The following is a 20,034-nucleotide window of genomic DNA, read 5'->3' on the forward strand; positions in this document are numbered from 1 at the left end:
ACCAATAATGGATGACAGAACTACATATATCGATTATATCAATGGATTACTAGAGTAGACTCTGTAAATATAATTCTATAAATACTTAGAGTGGGATTCCATATTTATGGTGGAGTAATCATGGAATTAATAAATAAGATTATTAGATTAAAGAGTTTAATTAATAATCTGGTTTATTGGAGCTTCGTATTATAGCTCCATGGTCCCCAAGTCAAAAGAAAGATTTGCAAAGAGAAAAGACTAAATTGCAAAGGAATAATTTTCCAGGGTAAGGAAATAATTATGTGATAATTATGGGTAATTGATTAATTGTGAATTAATTAATTATTTAACTATAATAAAAACTATAGGTTAAAATTAATATTAATCTGTTTGGATTAATATAAAGAGAGAATAATAAATATCTTATTTATAATATGATATTTATTTATTTAATTTAAAACTGATATATTTTAAGATAAAGTTAATTTTGAATTAACTGGTATTTATGTTGGGATAAATATATTGTCTTAAAGATTGATTAAACAAACAAATGAGAAAATTAGGGAAACCTGATACAGGCTTGGGCAACACACACTGTATTGTACAGTGTGTGGTGCCTATACCAGGGATTTAATCCCTAGGATTTGAATTTTGAATTTCAAATAATTTTGTTTAATCAGTTATTAAATTATTCTTTTTAAATATGATTTAAATAAATAATTAAATGTAAACATCTAATCAGTTTTGATTTGTATTATATTTTAATTAAATAAAGATTATTTAATTATATTAAATATTTTTATAAGTCTGATAGTACGTGTCTTTCAATATAAGGGCTTCATTATTTTTTTGAGAAATAAAAATATAAACTCTCTCTCTAAAGCAATAGTTTTCTCAAAACCTGAAAACTATTCTAAACCTTCTCTCTGTCAAAACTGTAATGCCTTGCTAATTAGGGTTGCGTGTTTAAAATTAGTGCTGGACTCGCTAAATGACTCATTTGGACTAAAACATGTGGTTAAGCCACTAAGGGTTCAAGTATTAAAATTTTTGGTCAAGAAATAAACATTTTTATCAAACAAAACTTTAGTCTTTACATGGGGTCCCAAAATACAAGTTTAAAAGTTGGTTACAACAGAGAGGTTACAAAATAAGCCGACCTAGACGGCAAAACAGAGTCCAACCCTAGCTCCCTTGTGTTATCTCGTCCATGGCAGTCGAGCGGACTGCATATGTACACACCACCGCTATCGCTCTCCAACTCATGGCTGGCCAAGCTTCTCCTTACCCTTACTTGCACCACAAAGCACCTGTGAGCCAAAAGACTCAGCACAAAAACATATTTAGACAATTCACAGAGTATAACAACATGCATAGCAGTAATGATAGAAACTAAGCATAAACATTGTACAGATAAGCAGCCATAGGTTCACACAAGTGTGTGTTGCACTCCCATTTATTCATATGGCATCTGAGCCAGTCAAGTGCTTAGTGCACTCTCGGGGTGGCCCAGCCATGGCGGCATGCGCTCAACGTGCATAATGCCTATCATGGCTCATAAGTAGAGTGTTGTAGATCCTCGACTAATAAGTCAAGCCTCACAGAACCTCGACTTATAAGTCGAGTCGTGGAGACCCACAACTTAAAAGTCGAGCCCCTTTAAATGAAGTATGCCCTTGACTAGCAGGTCAAGCTTTAACCAGATACAACAAATAGATCCTCGAGTTATAAATTGAGCTTCCTGGCCATAACAAAAAATCACATATAACATTCATCATAGATACAGATACAATGCATTACAGTATATTAAAACAAATATACACAAGCATAATCATAACCATGCGCATTTACAGGGCCAATGCCCAATCAAGACTATATTCAGCATTCAGACCAAGCCCTAATCATGTACATCACATACTGGGTGCAGTTTTCTTACCCTTGGTCCAAGTACAGACTACCAATGAACAACCCTCGAGCACGATCCTTGTTCCGAGCCCCTAGCGATGACCTAGTCACAACCACAATATAGGATCCCATCAATAACGAGTGAATAAAGGCTTCTAGACTGATTCCTAGCCTCTGGGACATCGAATTCTACTAAACTGGGTAGTAGGATCGATCCCGAGCCCTTAGGGTTGAGTTCCCGCACTCAAAAACTCTCTCGGGGCTCAAAACCCCTTAAGCCCCGTGACCCCAAGAACCTGTGCCGCGGCTCGCCCAAGTTAGAGACTTCAGCCTCCTTTTCACTAAACATGCACCGCGACACTTCCTAACAAGCGCCGCGTGGTGCCCTCGCGTCAGAGCCCTTCCCTGGCCCCTGGGTTATGGAGGGTCGCAGCTCGACCCTTCGAACCCAGAATTCTTGGGTTTTCCTTCAGCCAAACCCAATCAAAATCACCCCAAATCAAACCTAGAATCTTAATTAAATTCCCATAACATATTCAACACTTTCCCATCAACAAAACCCAACTCAAAACTTGATGGAAAACTCATCAAAACACAAAATCCAACGAAGCCTTAAATTCTAGAAAAGCTTCAACCACAAGAAATTAAGCTCAAAAATAGAACAAATTCTTACCTCCAATGGTTGGATTATGGTCCCAAATTGCTCCTAGCTTAATCCTAGAAACCAAACCTTCAATTCCCAAGCTTTGTTTTCCTCAAATTCTAAAATTCTTCAAGTCACCAAGGAGAGAGAGAGAGAGAGCTATGAGAAAGAGAAAGAGTGAGAGCTTCCATTGTTTTCTGAGTGTTTCTCTAGTTCTCTACAGCTTTTCAAGCTGGCTTAGTCAAGCCAACACCTACCAAAAGACCTAAATGCCCTTAAACCCAATTTTCCTCTTCAATGGTCACAAGGGCACTTTGATCAATTACCATCAATCACTCTAATTTCTAATAAATTCCCCATATCCAAATAAATCCCAACTATATCCAAGTAACAACCATTTAATCTCCCATTACCCGACTAACCCCGGTAAGGTGCTAAATTACCATAATACCCCTAGGCTTACCCCGAGCCAGGTATTTGACCCCGTTGTGGCTTTTCCGCTAACTTGCTCACTATGATCGCCTCGTGCCGAATAACCCAAATATATCCACATAATAATGTGGTCTCAAACATACACACATTTTACAATTATACCCTCAACGGGTCAAAATTACAGAAATGCCCTTCTAATAAGAAACAGATCCACATGCATATTTAATACTCCTAAACATGCAAGCATAATTATATTATAATATAATTAACATAATGACATGCTCATAGCATATAAGCACACAATTAATACAATTATTGCCTCCCGGCTCCCTAATCCAAGCACTAAACCACATTAAGGAATTTGGGGCGTTACAAAAACTTTCTAGATCTCATGTGTTGAGTATATCTAGGGAGTCACATAAATCAACATTTTGAATCCTACGTGCCCATACACGTCCTTGTGTATTTGAGGATTGGTCTGGAAGATCAGCGTGTGAGATCTTAGAACACTGGATAGGAAGATCGTTGATTTATACAGAAAGACTCAAGGACACTTGGTAGGCTACAAGAGGTAATCCCCGATCTTTTTGTATGTTATTTAATATTTATATATGTGTATGATCCTAGCTGGTATTAATATTTATTAAAATGGGTCCATATATTGTTGGGAAAAATTGTTTTGCCTCAATGGAAATTGATAATAATATTACAACTCTATGCAATATATTACAAATAAATAATGATTGATTGAATAAGATTTCAACTCTATAACTGAAAATACAAATAAACTAAAGAACAAGAAGAAGAGAAGAAGAATAGAATGGTGAAAATACAACTCAAAGCAAAATGTTACAAGTAAAGTAAAATGTTTAAAATAAAGAAAAGAAGATTACAACTCAAAACAAGAAATACAAATAAACAAAAGAGAAGAATATGAAGATGAAGAGAAATAGAATAGAAAGAAAGAACAAACAAACTAAATAGAAGCAATTCTCACTCACACTACCAAAGTGAAGAGTGTTGGGGATCACCAACTTGAACAAGGTTTGAAACATTTGCCCAAAAGCTTATTTCCCCCTAACTCAAGCACTAAGGGATCTCTCACAGATTATAGGAAATGCTTTCTGGAATTATCAAGCCTCAAGGTGTTTCTATCCAAGTGCTCTAATGGATAGAAAATGTTGTTGTGTCTTTCAAGTGAGCTATAGGCTCCTATTTATAGAGTTTAGAGACACCTTTTGAATTTCAAATTCCACCAACTTCCATCACTGTTACCAATGTTTAATTGGATTAATATGGAATTAAAAATGAGATTTGGGAGTTATTTGAGTTTTTTGATCCGTTCAACAAAGATTAAAAAAACTGAAAAATTGGTCAGTTTTGGCCTGTGGCCGCAGCCACTGGTCTCTGTCCCACAGGCAGCGGCCACTGAATGTTGGTGGCCGCGGCCACCGACCAATTTCAGCACAAAAAATGTGCTATTTTTCCAAACGGTTCCAAACCCTCCCAAATGATTTTGTAACTCCCAAAACACATTATTGGGGTTAAAATCATATCTCTAACAGCCATATCACATATGGATTTATGAAATTCATCTCAATATTGTGTAACAACAATTTTACATAATAAAGGGTAATATTTGGAAGTTACAAATTTGTAACACCAAATATGTTACATTATTTGGATATATCTCATATATCTAAATATTGTAACTCTCTATTATATGTTACAATATGTGACACACTTTGTCACATTTATTTAATCTAAAACATTATATTATAATATTACCTTATATTATAAAATAATATAACATTCCCCCACTAGATTAAATAATTATCTATTGTAACACTTATTTAATCAATCATTATATTTTGAAATATAACATATCCCCCACTTGATTAAATAAGAACTCTCTCTTATAGGAGTCATTGCATTAGTGTATAAAGCAAAGTGTTTTTCAACTTGAACTTTACTATAGTGTAATTATCACAAAATTTGTCGAAAATTAGGTTGCACTAGGTATTGAACCATCTTTTCATGATGACAAATCGGTGATAACACACACACCTTTGCGATGTTCACTTGAGACCTCTATGTCTCGCTTTGCACTGTTAATGGACATGCGCACTTTCCATTCATGGATGTTCTTGAAAATACTCCCAATTCTCATGAGAGGTGGCACCACCCCTAGGTCCATATAGGTAGAATTCTTATAGTATTTTGTTACCAAAAATACTTGTCTTTACAAGACTGAATTCTATTAAAAAACCTTTCGGTTTTAACCCTCCACTTGGTAACACACAAGTACTCAATATCTCAGATGGGACTTGTTTTAAGGACAACTAATATTCACTTGATTGACTTGTTGTTACCTATTGAACCTAACACTAGTTGAATAACTAGTGTTAAGATAGGTTACCATCAATCGTGAATCTCTTTAGGGAGTTTGAGTCCCATCCCCCGAGATGATGCAGCCACTAAATCCCTTGTTAGTGGCTTAGTGAAAGGATCCGCCAGATTTTCACTTGTTCTCACGTAGGATATTAAGATGACTCCTCTTTGAATCAATTCACTTACATATCCATGTCTTAGACTAATATGTCTAGACTTCCCATTATACACTCCGCTGTATGCTCTAGCCAATGTCGCTTGGCTATCACAATGTATCGATATAGTAGATACATTCTCTTTGATTAGGGGAATCTCTATCAATAGATCCCTTAACCATTCGGCCTCTTTGCCGGTAGCAGCTAGAGCTATGAACTCTGCTTCCATAGTGGAATGAGATATACAGGTTTGTTTCTTGGAACCCCAAGAAATTGCACCTCCACCAAGTGTAAATACCCAACCAGTTGTGGACAAGTTGTCCCCAAGATTGGATATCCAACTTGCATCTGCATATCCTTCTAATATCGAAGGAAATTTGGAGTAGTGAAGGCTTAGTCCTTTGGTTTTCTTGAGATAACCTAGGACTCTTCCAATTGCCTTCCAGTGATCCACACTTGGATTACTTGTAAACCTACTAAGTTTACTTACCGCAAATGCTATATCAGGTCTAGTACACTGGGCAGCGTACATTAGACTCCCAATAGCACTAGTGTACTCCAATTGAGCCACCGCTCTTCCTTCATTCTTCTCTAGTTTTATACTATGATCGAATGGAGTATTGGCATCTTTAATCTTGAGATGGTTAAATTTGTTCAATACTTTCTCAACATAGTTGGCTTGCCCTAACGCAAAACCCCCCACTTTGTTTCTTTACTTTGATACCGAGTATGGTATCAACTTCTCCAAGATCTTTCATCTTGAAGGTTGATGATAGAAACCTCTTCGTTTCTTCTATCCCTTTCATGCTATTACTTAGAATAAGCATGTCATCCACATATAAGCAAACAATGATCACATATCCCTTACAAGTTTTGGAATACAAACACTTGTCTCCATTGTTATGTCTAAACCCATTAGACATGATGGCTTGATCAAATTTCTCATGCCATTTCTTAGGAGCTTGTTTCAATCCATATAAGGATTTTACAAGTCTACAAACTTTATGTTCATATTTTGGTTGGACAAACCCTTCGGGTTGTTCCATATAGACCTCCTCATTGAGGTCACCATTAAGGAATGCCGTTTTGACATCCATTTGATGAACATACAAGTTGTGTATGGAAGCTAAAGCGAAAAAAATTCTTATAGAAGTTGTTCTTGCAACAGGCGCATAGGTATCGAAATAATCGATACCCTCTTTTTGCCTAAACCCTTTAGCTACTAATCTAGCTTTAAAGGTTTGGATAGTGCCGTCATCGTGATATTTTCTCCTAAATACCCACTTACACCCAATTGGCTTAGATCCCGGTGGGAGGTCTACCAATTCCCAAGTGTTATTGGAAAGAATGGAATCCATCTCATCATTGATGGCTTCTTTCCAAAATGCACTATCTCTCGATTTCATAGCTTCTCTATAAGTCTTAGGATCATCCTCAACAAGAAGTACAATAGGAATTTTCCTAATGACTTCCTCTCTATTTCCTTCTACCATGTAGAATGAAATTCGTTGAGAATATATCTCATCCACTACTAGACTTTTATGATTTTTAAGCCTTTGACTTCTTCTAGGTTCAAAGGGTTGCTTTACATCCTTTTGAGGATTCTCCTCTTGAGAATCAACTTTGGATGTAGAAGCTTGAGAATTGTTCTCATATAACAAATTCTCCTTTAGAGATGTTGAAGCTTGAGAATTGTTGTCACATAACATATTCTCAAAGAATTCAACTTCTCTGGATTCAATCATAATATTAGACTCTAAGTCTAATAGCCTATAAGCTTTGTTATTGTTGGCATAACCAACAAAAGCACACTTTATGGCTCTTGAACCTAACTTTGTTCTATTAGGTTCGTTTTTCTTGCGATATGCAAGACACCCCCACACTTTGAAGTATCCTAAGTTGGGTTTTCTTCCTTTCCATAACTCATATGGAGATATCTCATTTTTCTTCATCGGTATTTGATTAAGAATGTGACAAGCAGTTAAAAGCGCTTCACCCCATAAGTTGAAGTTCAACTTAGAAAACACCAACATAGAATTTATCATCTCTAGATAAGTCCTATTTTTCCTTTCGGCAACACCATTGTGTTGTGATGTATAAGGTGCAGTGCACTCATGAATTATACCATTTTCTTCATAAAATGTATTGAATTCATTAGAGAAGTACTCTCCTCCTCTATCACTTCTTAACACCTTAATCTTTTTATTTAGTTGATTTTCAACTTCTAACTTATACAATTTAAAAGCATCAAAAGTTTCATCTTTATGCTTTAAAAGACACACATAGGTATATCTACTAAAATCATCTATAAAAGTAAGAAAATACTTTTTATCACCTCTAGTTAAAACACCATTCAATTCATAATGATCACTATGGATTAAATCTAGTAAATTAGATGATCTTTCTACACTAGGAAATGGTTTCTTAATCATTTTCTCCTTAACACATGTTTCACATTTACCATAATTTTTAATATTGCATGCAATCATACCACATTTTACTACTCTTTTCATGGTAGAAAAACCTATATGCGATAGTCTAAGATGCCACAAAATAAAGAACCATACTCAATAATATAGGCGAAATTAGCATTTTTATTGATAACATTGAAAGTTACATCATTGGTGCACAATTTAACCATGCCCTCACAAGAGTACCCCTTTCCCAAAAATACATTTGATTTGATAAGTATAAGTTTACCGGACTTAAAAATGACTTTAATGTCGGGCTTGCCAAGCAAATCACCACTTACCAAGTTTCTACACATTTCGGGAACATAAAGTACATTCACTAATGTAACTTTCTTGCCGGAGGTGAAAAAGACTTCAATAGTACCTTTGCCAAGTACCTTGGATTTTCCCTCATTGCCCATTTGAATCTCATGGTTGCCCTTTGACTCTTCAAAGGTTTTGAACAATGATTTGTCATAGGTGACATGGACGATGGCACATGTATCATACCACCACCCTTTCACCTTGCCTTGGATCGCATTCACCTCACTAAGGGTAGAAACTATGTTTTCCTCTTGAGTTGCGTTCACCTTAGGTCCTTGTTGGTATTTTCTATGTCTACACTCTCTAACATAGTGACCCTTTTTCCCACACACAAAGAAAGGACCTTTCTTGCCCTTAAACTTGTTTGGGTTGGTTTTTGGACCCAAAGATTTCTCATTACCCTTTTCCCTTTGTTTTTGGGATGTTTTGGTTGTGACACCGCATTTTCTTTGGAAGTCTCTCCATTAGACCCCTCCATAAGTTTATCTGTACATATCGATTCCTCTTCAATTCGAATATGCTTTTGGATCTCCTCCAAAGAATAATCCTCATTTTTATGAAGGATTCTTTTCCTATAGCTCTTCCAAGTTGGTGGTAATTTAGCCACTATAGCACCAACTTGAAAGGCCTTGGGAAGCTCAATCTTTAATAATTTCAATTTATTAACAATAATTTGCAATTCATGAATTTGAGGAAGAATAGGTTTATCACCAAAAAATTTGAAATTGAAGTATTGAGATATCAAAAACTTTTTGGTACCTTCCTCTTCCGCCCTAAACTTTTTCTCAAGTGCATCCCATATCTCCTTGGCCGATTTGGTCTCAGTGTAGAGGTCATAGAGCCTATCGGATAGGGTGTTGAGGATATGACCCCTACAAAGGAGATTGTCCTCCTCCCTCTTCCTTCTTTTCTCCACCTCCTCGGGAGTGTCTTTGTCGGATTGCTCGGCTAGAGGTGCCAAGGAAGACTCAAGGATGTAGGCGATTTTGAGAGTGGTTAAAAGAAACCTCACCTTGTCTTGCCACCTAGTAAAATTGGATCCATCAAACCTATCCAATCTCACTAGGTCTTGGTTCATGATCTTGATTGTAATGACCCAACTATTTCTAAGACCTTGGACCATTAGATCTACTATACATAACTACTATTTTGGGAAAGATACATAAGAAATAATATAACTAACTTTATTAAATCTTGAAATATTGTATCAAATACATAATAATAGAAAATATGGCATGGGTACCCATTGTTTAAAACATAAAACATAATTTTAAACTAAAGAAAATTGTTTACAAAACTAAATGCGGAGAAAACATGATTTAAAAGACTAAAAAAAATAAATAAATAACTTCATCCTCGATCGACACGCAGTCCACACATTCCATCCATCCTCAACACACAAGCCAAGCTAGCAAGAATCCTTCCGCCTTCCATATTCATTTTCCTGCATCACACTAAAAGTAAATGAATGAGCCTAATGCCCAGCAAGGAAAACCTACTAAAAACATACATCATATATCATAAGCATAAAACTACATCATATACTATAAAACATAATACTATCTAAAACATACATAATAAATCATAAGCACACACTAAAAACATATGACTATAAAAACTTATATCATATAGGACTACAATATTAATAGCCATTAACTCATTAACATGGCATGTGATAAACCATCTAGGTCCCCTGTCTAATATCTGAAGTAGGTTAGATCACATGGTAGTATATGATAACCCATCTAGGTCCCCTGTCTAATATCTGAGGTAGGGTAAACCGTAACTCTAAACCATGAAAATGATAACATAATCTTGGGGCTTGCTATCTAAGCAAGTCATATGCCTAAGCGACTAAAAACATAATCTTGGGGCTTGTTATCTAAACAAGGCATATGCCCAAGGACTACAAAACATATTATACATATACTTATTATAGCATAAACATATAATAACATAAACTTATCATAACATAAACATAGCATAGCATATCATAAAAACATACAAGATCTATCCTATTTTCCTTACCAAAATACCGGGATGATGAGAACAAAGTCGGGATTTTGGAACACAACTAAAAACCATTAATAGAGAGGTGAGTTTTCTAAAAGAAAGAGATGAAGAGGAATGAACTAAACCATCGAGAAGATACTTACCAACAAGAAATCTCAAGTTTGAAAAACTTAGATGCCTAACCAAGAATAGAGAAGATTGGGTTAGGAATTGAGTAGAGAAAAACTATAAGAACTAACAATACAGAAAAGGAACTAAGAATAGGAATACCTTTGAAATTGTTATGACCGAACTACACCTCGAAACCGAAGTACACTCTATGAACCTTACTTCCCAAATAAGCTTAGAATGACAAAGCTTATAACCTCAACCCAAGTGTTTATCACTCTATAGTCTCACTAGCACCTAGAAGGCTCTGATCAATGCTTGAAGAATGAATGAAAAAGCTTGGTGCTCGGTCCTATTTATAGAGTTCTTGGAATAAAAATCTTCTAATTATAATCGAAATTTAAATTTAAATTTAAAATAAAATCTTAACTTCTAACTTTCTAAATCCCGTAACTCTAAACTAACCTACAGTAAAATTAACATATCTGGGGTTGTAGGACTCCGATTTAGAATATCTTTATACCGCTAGAAATCTAATTAAATTATCTACAACTTTATAGAAATACTATTTTTCGAAATTCATAACATAACTGGGTCAAAAATAGGTTGGAAGTTACAGTACCTTAAAGTTACGAAAAATCTATTTAATTATCTAAATCACAAATAAATAAAATATCTAAATCACAAATAAATAAAAATTGTGACAAATGTCAAGCTCCTAACAAATTCTAATGAAGACTAAGTCTTATATTTCCCTTATTTTATCATTAAAATAATAATTCCTTAATAATCATACATATGACAAGTGTCATATTCCTATTGGTTCTATCCAAACCTTAAGAATAACTAAGCTCATGACAAGTGTCATATTCTTATTGGCTCTATCTAAACCTTAGGTTATAATAATTATCATATTAATAACCAGCAATATTAATCAAACCTTATGTTATAATTAATATTCTTAAACTATAGGTTAAACTTATAAAATCCATAACTATTGCTAGGAGTTTCCAACTAAGTCCCGGCTTGAACCAAAATCCACAGTAATGAACATACTATAACTAATACTAGCTATTACTACTACTACTACTGTCTAACTAGCTAAGTAAATTCTGGGACTCTACATTGATTGTCTCCCCTTCCATTGAAACAAAAAAGGGGTAAACTTTTGAATGTTAACTCAAGCACTAAGGGATCTCTCACAGATTATAGGAAATGCTTTCTGGAATTATCAAGCCTCAAGGTGTTTCTATCCAAGTGCTCTAATGGATAGAAAATGTTGTTGTGTCTTTCAAGTGAGCTATAGGCTCCTATTTATAGAGTTTAGAGACACCCTTTGAATTTCAAATTTCACCAACTCCATGGCTGTTACCAATGTTTAATTGGATTAATATGGAATTAAAAATGTGATTTGGGAGTTATTTGGGTTTTTTGAGCCGTTCAACAAGGATTGAAAAAACTAAAAAATTGGTCAGTTTTGGCCTGTGGCCGCGGCCAAAGACATTAGTGGCCGCAGCCACTGGTCTCTGTCCCACAGGCCGCGGCCACTGAATGTTGGTGGCCGCAGCCACCGACCAATTTCAGCACAAAAAATGTGTTGTTTTTCCAAACAGTTCCAAACCCTCCCAAATGATTTTGTAACTCCCAAAACACATTATTGGGGTTAAAATCATATCTCTAATAGCCATATCACATATGGCTTTATGGAATTCATCTCAATATTGTGTAACAACAATTTTACACAATAAAGGGTAATATTTGGAAGTTACAAATTTGTAACACCAAATATGTTACATTATTTGGATATATCTCATATATCTAAATATTGTAACTCTCTATTATATGTTACAATATGTAACACACTTTGTCACATTTATTTAATCTAAAATATTATATTATATTATAATATAATATAATATCACATTATATTATAAAATAATATAACATATATTCCACTGCGCACCTTTGATTTGATCATTTAATACCAGCAATTGGTACTAAAGCAGTCTATACATATATATATATATTAAATATTGTGTGGGTATCTTGCATTTGTTATATGTATGTTGATATGTATATTGAATGGATGGATATGTTTTTTTAATGTATTTTTGAATGATAGATCGTTAATTATATTGGAACGACCCAAATTTCCTAATAAGGCTTAGGGCCTTGATTAGGGGGCCATTATGGCAAATTTTGGAATTATGTGATTATATGATATTTATGTGTATCATTATGTGATTATGTGAGTTATATTATAATATGACTTGATATGCATGTTTAGGTGTATTACATATGCATGTGGGCCCAATTCTGTTTAATTGGGTAATTTTCATAATTTGGCCCGTTATGGGTATGTTTGGCATAAATGTGGTATGTGTGTGGTATTTCATTATTATTTAGTTATGCTTGGGTTACTCAGCACGAGACGATCCTAGGAGGCAACCGAGTGGGATAGTCACAACGTGATCCATACTTTACTCGGAGTGAGTCAAGGGATATTTAGCACATTACCGGGATATTGGGTAATGGGAATAAATATTTGATGATAAATTGGGAGTTAGTGAGATCATGGGGAAATTCTGGGAATTGTGACTATTTTACCCCGGGGGCATTTTTGGGACCCCGAGTATTAGGATTTTCTTGAGGTTACTTAAGCTTGAAATAAGTTGTTAGAATTATAAAAAGAACATTCTCTTTCCCTCCTATTCCCTTTTCGACACCCATTTGCATTTTCGAAGGAAATTCGAGTTTTATGACTCGGATTCAAGCGAGGATTGAGGCATAGTGATTGTAGGGAAGATTAGAAGCTTATTAGCCAGAGGATTTAGTTGGGAAACGACTCAATCAAAGGTAATCCAAGTTTTAAGTTCTAAGTTTTTAAAGTTTTTAAGCTTTGATTGGATATTGTGTTTTGATGAGTTTTTGGATGGTTTGAGACTTGGGTTTTATTTTTTTTAGGAGATTAGGATGTTTGGAAACTTTGATTTTGGGATTTGGATATGTTTGGATAGGTTTTTGGAGGATTTTATGTGGGAAAAATCGTAGGAAATGGCTCATTTCGTGGTCAAGTCGCAACCTTGTTCTAGGAAGTCGCTACTTTGATGAAGTCAGGAGCCAAAAGGGCTCTGCCTGGGGGGTGCACCGCGACCCAAGGGTTGCCAAGTCGTGGCCCGCACCCTGAAGCCCAGGAAAATGCTCTCTGAATTGGGTCAAGTCGCGACCCTAAGGGCCAGGTCGCGACTAACATGTGCATGTTTGCCCAAAAATTTTTTTTAGCCGTGGGAACTTAATTCTAAGGGCCTGAGATCGATTATACTACCCAGTTTAGTAGGATTCGACGTCCTAGAGGCTAGGTTTGGCTCTGAAAGTATTTATTTACTCATTTTGATGAGGTTTTATATTATGTTTGTGACAAGATTATTGCTAGGGGCTTGGAAACAGGATCGTGGAGAAGGACTAGAGCCACCAGCCATGGTAGCAGCCTAAGCCCTCTTGGCCACCTGCGCACAACCAAGCCTAGCCCCCGTGCCTGCCTGCACGTGCCCCTGCACACTCCCGCCTGGCCCCCACCCCTGATTACGCGCGCCCCTGCGCACCCGAGACAAGCCCCTGCTGCCTATCTGCGCGTGCGCCCGAGCACCCCTGCCTGGCCCCCTGTGTGCTACGCCTGATGTGCCTACATGCCCAGCCACCCATCCGGAGCTTGGCACTTTGTGCCACCGGCCCTAGGGCACCATCTTGGTGCCCAAACCCTAATTCTTATTTTTTTTTTGCAAATATCTTTTATTTAATTAATTTGATATTATTTTAATTTAAAATTTTAATTATCTAATTTAATTTTATTAGAAAATAAAATATATTTTAGTTGATTAATATATTTTAATATCTTAAGTTCAAATAATTATTTGAATTTGATTATTCAATTATTTAGATTCAACTAAATTAAAAAGATCACAAAAATGTTTATTTAATTAAAAATTAGTTTTGATTAAATAAATTAATTAGAAAGTTTATTTCTAATTAATAAGTTGGGCATAACAAAAGTTCCTAAAGATTAGCAAGAAAGCATAAAGGAGAAGAAGAGCATTCTTGGAGAGTCTTGAAAGATACATAGGCTTAGATTGCAATTTTATTTCTATTTTTTTTCAAAGGTTTGTAAATCTTAGAAATACCCATTAGTACTCAGTTCATCATTTATTGTTTATTTATTTATTTATTGTATTTATTTAAATAAATGTTAATTGATGTTTGATTGATAACATGATCATGCATTAGTCAATTACATGCCATTCATGAAACCCCACACAGTTTCTCATTAATCATGCATCTTTTAGAAACATGATTATCTAGGATTGTCCTATTTGTTTATATGCATTGTTTTGGAGAAACCAATTGCATGTAAACTACTCAATTATTTAAAACTTGGTAACTCTCACCATAATAAAGGCAATAGATTTTATAGGCCTTTAAGATAACCAACTTTTGGTAAAAAGCATTTTAGTAAAGTTAGATGAATGTAATGGGTAATTATTTAGATCACATTAATTATAAAACATGCTCTTATAAAATTATGAATTTTGTAATTAATTACATTCATAGGGTTATTATTAAACTAGTAATTAATTTATAATTAATTGATTAGTTTAATAAAACACATTTAATTTAAAATAGTAAGTGGGAGAATGTGAACATCTCAATGTGACCTATGGTCTCCATTATTAGTACACCACCGTGAGATATGAATAGGGCCTTGAGGCGGCTTTTTTTTTGTCCCCCTAAGGAAGGTTTCTAGACATATTAATACCAAGGTTGGCTTCTTACAAAGAGAGGAAGAAGTGATGTATTTTAGGCTTGATCGACTCTAAGGCAGCACTCTCTAAGTTAAGTCATGAATTCTGAAATAATGGGTTACACTAACAAAGATATAATTAAGCTTTTGCGGTGGATAATTTCATCTTGACCAAGCCAATGGTACTTTATATTTAAAAGAGAAAATAAAGAGTTATTTTAAGTTTTAAATTATAAAGATAAGCTTGTCTTATAAGCTATCTGAATTTAACTTGACCAACCCTAAGGCGACACTTTATTTGTTGGGTAGTTTTATTGTGAAAAAGTAAATGTTAATTTATGTGTTTTAATTGTTTCATTCATGCAACAGTTTACTTTCCAAAAAATTGAAATTTTATAAATGTTAATATTATTGTATTTTATTTATTTTAGTAATGTTGGACGGTGGTAATCCAATAACTACTTTACTATCACTTGAAAAACTTAATGGTGATAATTTTATGAGATGTAAATCAAATCTAAATCTTATGTTAATCTGTGAGAACCACAAATTTTTCTTGACTGAGGAATGTACTGAAGAGCCCACTTCTGCTACCCCGAAGAATGTTCGGGACAAGTGTGATGCCTGGATTCAATCCAATAATAAGGCAAAATGTTACATTCTTGTGAGCACGAATGATGTTCTGAGAACAAAGCATGAACCCATGGAGACTGTGTTTGAGATAATGAATTCTTTGCAAGCCATGTTTGGGCAACAATCTGATCAAAGTAAACATGAGGCTACAAGAACCTACATGACTACTAAGATGAAGAAAGGTGATTCTTTACGTGAACATGTTTTACACATGATTAACGTGATGCATGAAGCAGAAATACAAGGGGCCATCATTGATGAATGCACACAAGTAAGCATCATACTGGAATCGCTCACTCCTGCCTTTTCTACGTGCACCGCCAACAATATTATGAATAAGTTGGAATTCAACCTGACTCAGTTGTTGAATGAACTGCAGACATTTGAGTCTCTTAACAAATCCATTACTAAAGAGACTGAAGCAAATTTTCTAGAGGAGAAATCCAAGAATAGAGAGTAGAACAATGATAAGGACAAAGGAAAGGGCAAGAAATCCAAGAAAGGAAAGAAGGCACCAAAAGCCAGGGAGAACAAGAATGACAACAACTCCAAGAAGAAAGAATCAAAAGGAAAATGTTTCCACTATGGAATTGAAGGTCACTGGAAGAGAAACTGCAAGAAGTATCTTTCTGAGATGAAAAAGAAAGGTAAATATGTTTTTCTTGTACTTGAAGCTTGTGTAGTGGAAGACGATATCTCATCCTGGGTTTTAGATTCAGGAGCCACTAACCATATTTGTTCTTCCATGCAGATACTTGAGTCATCAAGGGAGCTGGCAGATGTCGAGGTGATCATGCGAGTTGGAAGTGGAGCGCTCATCTCACCAAGAGCAAAGGGAACAATCTGTTTAATTTTTGGAACAATTATTTAGTTTTGAACAATGTTTATTTATATCTGGATTTTCTAGAAACTTAGTTTCCTTATCTATGTTGCATGAACAATTTTTTGATATTTCTTTTAGTAATAATACGATTGTTATTTCAAAGAATGGTTTCAAAATATGTCAAGCGGAACATAATAACATACTGTATATGCTCAAACCAAATGAACGAACGCTCAATGATTCATAATTATTTAAAGTAGCAAAACCGCAAGGTAACAAAAGACAAAACGTTTCAAACGAGGATGACACATATCTTTGGCATCTTAGACTTGGTCATATAGGTCTAGATAGGATAAACTGGTTAACAAAAGATGGACCTTTGAGAGAACTAAGAGTTGGAACTCTTCCGGTTTTTGAATCTTGTCTAGAAGGAAAAATTACCAAACATCATTTCTCAGTGAAAGGCAATAGAGCCAAAGAACCTTTCGAGCTTGTACACAGCGATGTCTGTGGTCCAATAAATATACAAGCAAGAGGTGGGTATGATTATTTCTTCACTTTTATTGATGATTACTAAATATATGGGCATACTTACTTAATGCTTTGGAAATCTGAAACCTTTGGTAAGTTTCAAGAATTCAAAACCGAGCCTGAGAAGCAGTTAGGTAAGACTCTAAAGATACTTTGATCTAATCGAGGTGGAGAATATTTGGATTTAGAACTCTAAGATTTCTTGATGGAGTACGGTATTCTATCCCAACTCACAGCACAAGGAACGCCATAGAAAATTGTTGTTTCTAAAAGAAGAAACAAGACCTTGTTGGACATGGTTAGGTCTATGTTAAGCTACTCTTCACTTCCTCTCTCATTCTGGGGATATGCACTTCAAATGGTGACTTACATTTTGAATGTAGTTCCATCTAAGATCATTAGCAAAATGCCACTGAAATTGTGGAATGGAAACAAACCTAGTTCGCACCATTTCTGCATTTAGGGCTGTCCTGCTCATGTTCTTAGACCTAAATTAGGGAAACTTGAATCAAGGTCGGAAGTGTGCATTTTTGTTGGCTACGCTCCAAAAATAAGAGGTGGTTATTTCTATAGTCCAAAGGATCAAAAGGTATTTGTTTCGACAAATGCAACCTTCCTTGAACATGACTATATGAATTACTATAAACCTCGGAGCAAGGTAGTATTGGAGGAACTCACAGCTAATAAGATTCCATCACAATCATCTTCATCATTAAACGATAAATGACAAACAAAGGAAACATGTTTCCTGGAAAAGAAACCCCAGTTCAACGTCGTAGTGGGAGGATTGTGAGACAACCTATTCGCTACGAACATGAGGCACATGTCCTTATTTCTAATACAGACAAGTACGATCCATTAACCTTTAAAGAAGCATTGGATGATCCTGAAAAGGAGAAATGGCAAGAATACATGAACCAAGAAATGGAATTGATGTATTCCAATTCTGTCTGGGAATTTGTGGATCCACCTGAAGATGTCATGCTCATAGGGTGTAAGTGGATATACAAAAAGAAAAGAGGTGTATATGGTAAAGTAGAGACTTTCAAGGTGAGACTTGAATCCAAAGGTTACACTCAGAGAGAAGGTGTTGATTATGAAGGAACATTTTCTCCTGTGACCATGCTCAAATCCATTCGTATCCTCTTATCCATAGCAGCTACCAATGATAATGAGATATGGAAAATGGATGCCAAGACAACATTTCTGAATGGCTATCTTGGTGAAAGTATCTATATGATACAACCAGAAGGGTTCGTAAAGATAGGGGAAGATCAAAAGGTGTGCAAGTTGTTGAAATCCATTTATGGATTAAAGCATGCATCTAGATCTTGATGAAACAATTAAAACATATGGCTTCGAACAGAATGTCGATAAAGCATGTGTATATAAATACATCAAAGGAAAATTGGTAGTTTTCTTATATTTTTACGTTGATGACATTTTTCTCATTGGGAACAATGTAGAGACATTGTCAAATGTGAAGAAGTGGTTAGCCGAAATGTTCCAAATGAAGGATTTGGGCAAGGCAAGCTATGTTTTGGGAATTCAAATCCTAAGGGATAGGAAGAACAAGCTCTTGGCACTTTCTCAGGCTAATTATATAGATTAGGTGCTTGAAATATTCTCTATGGAGAATTCCAAGAAAGGTCAATTACCGACTAGACATGGAATTGCTCTCTCCAAGGAACAATGTCCAAAGACACCTCAGAAGAAAGAGAATATGAGAAAGTATCCCTATGCTTCAGCAGTTGGGAGTCTGATGTACGCTATGTTGTGTACTAGGCCTGACATATGTCACGCAGTTGGGATTGTAAGTCATTATCAATCAAATCCTGGTTTGGAAAACTGGAATGCAGTAAAGCACATTCTAAAGTATCTTAGGAGATCGAGAGATTATATGCTGGTATATTTTAGGGGGTGAACAAAACCCTACTAGATACACTAATTTTGATTTCCAATCAGACAAAGACATTCAAAAATTGACATCTAGGTCAGTGTTCACTCTTGGTGGAGGAGCTATTTTCTGGAGAAGCATTAAACAATCCAACATAGCTAATTCAACTATGGAAGTCGAATACATAGCGGCTTGTGAAGCAGCTGAGGCATTTTGGTTGAAGAAGTTCTACACTAATCTGGAAGTTGTTCCAGATTTGGATAAGCCACTAATCCTTTATTGTGACAATAGTGGAGCAGTAGCTAATTCCAAAGAACCGAGAAGCCACAAGAGAGGGAAGCATATAGAAAGGAAATATCATCTCATAAGAGAGAATGTACACTAAGGCGATGTGACTGTTATGAAGATAGCATCGGAACAGAAACTAGCTGACCCGTTTACCAAGACACTTCCTGCAAAGTCGTTCATGGGTCACTTGCACAATATGAGATTAAGGGAGATGCCTCACTTGCTTTGAGGGAAAGTGGGAGATTGTTGGATTAATGCCCTAAAAACATGTAATGACATTTTTATTGGTATTAAATAAAAGTACAATTTTATTATATTTGAATGTTATAATTATTGTTTGAATTAATTATATATTAATATCAAGAAAATTCCATATTCATTCATGAGAATATGATCTTGTATTAGTATGAGAGAATTAAGATCATATATAATGAATAAAATAGTCAGTAACATATTAAAGTAAGGAATCTTTAATGAATGGTTACTAGTAAAACGTACTGATGTGGATAGACATTTTAGTAAAGGTGTTGTATATAATATAGATTATATATGATAGGATCGATGAGAATTAATTATCTTTATAAACTTGTCGTTTCACATAAAGATTTAATTCTTATCATAATAGATGATCATTTGTAGATCAGTCTCAATCCTGAATATTCAT

Source organism: Humulus lupulus, chromosome 8, assembly GCF_963169125.1.
Source record: "Humulus lupulus chromosome 8, drHumLupu1.1, whole genome shotgun sequence".
NCBI lineage: Eukaryota > Viridiplantae > Streptophyta > Magnoliopsida > Rosales > Cannabaceae > Humulus > Humulus lupulus.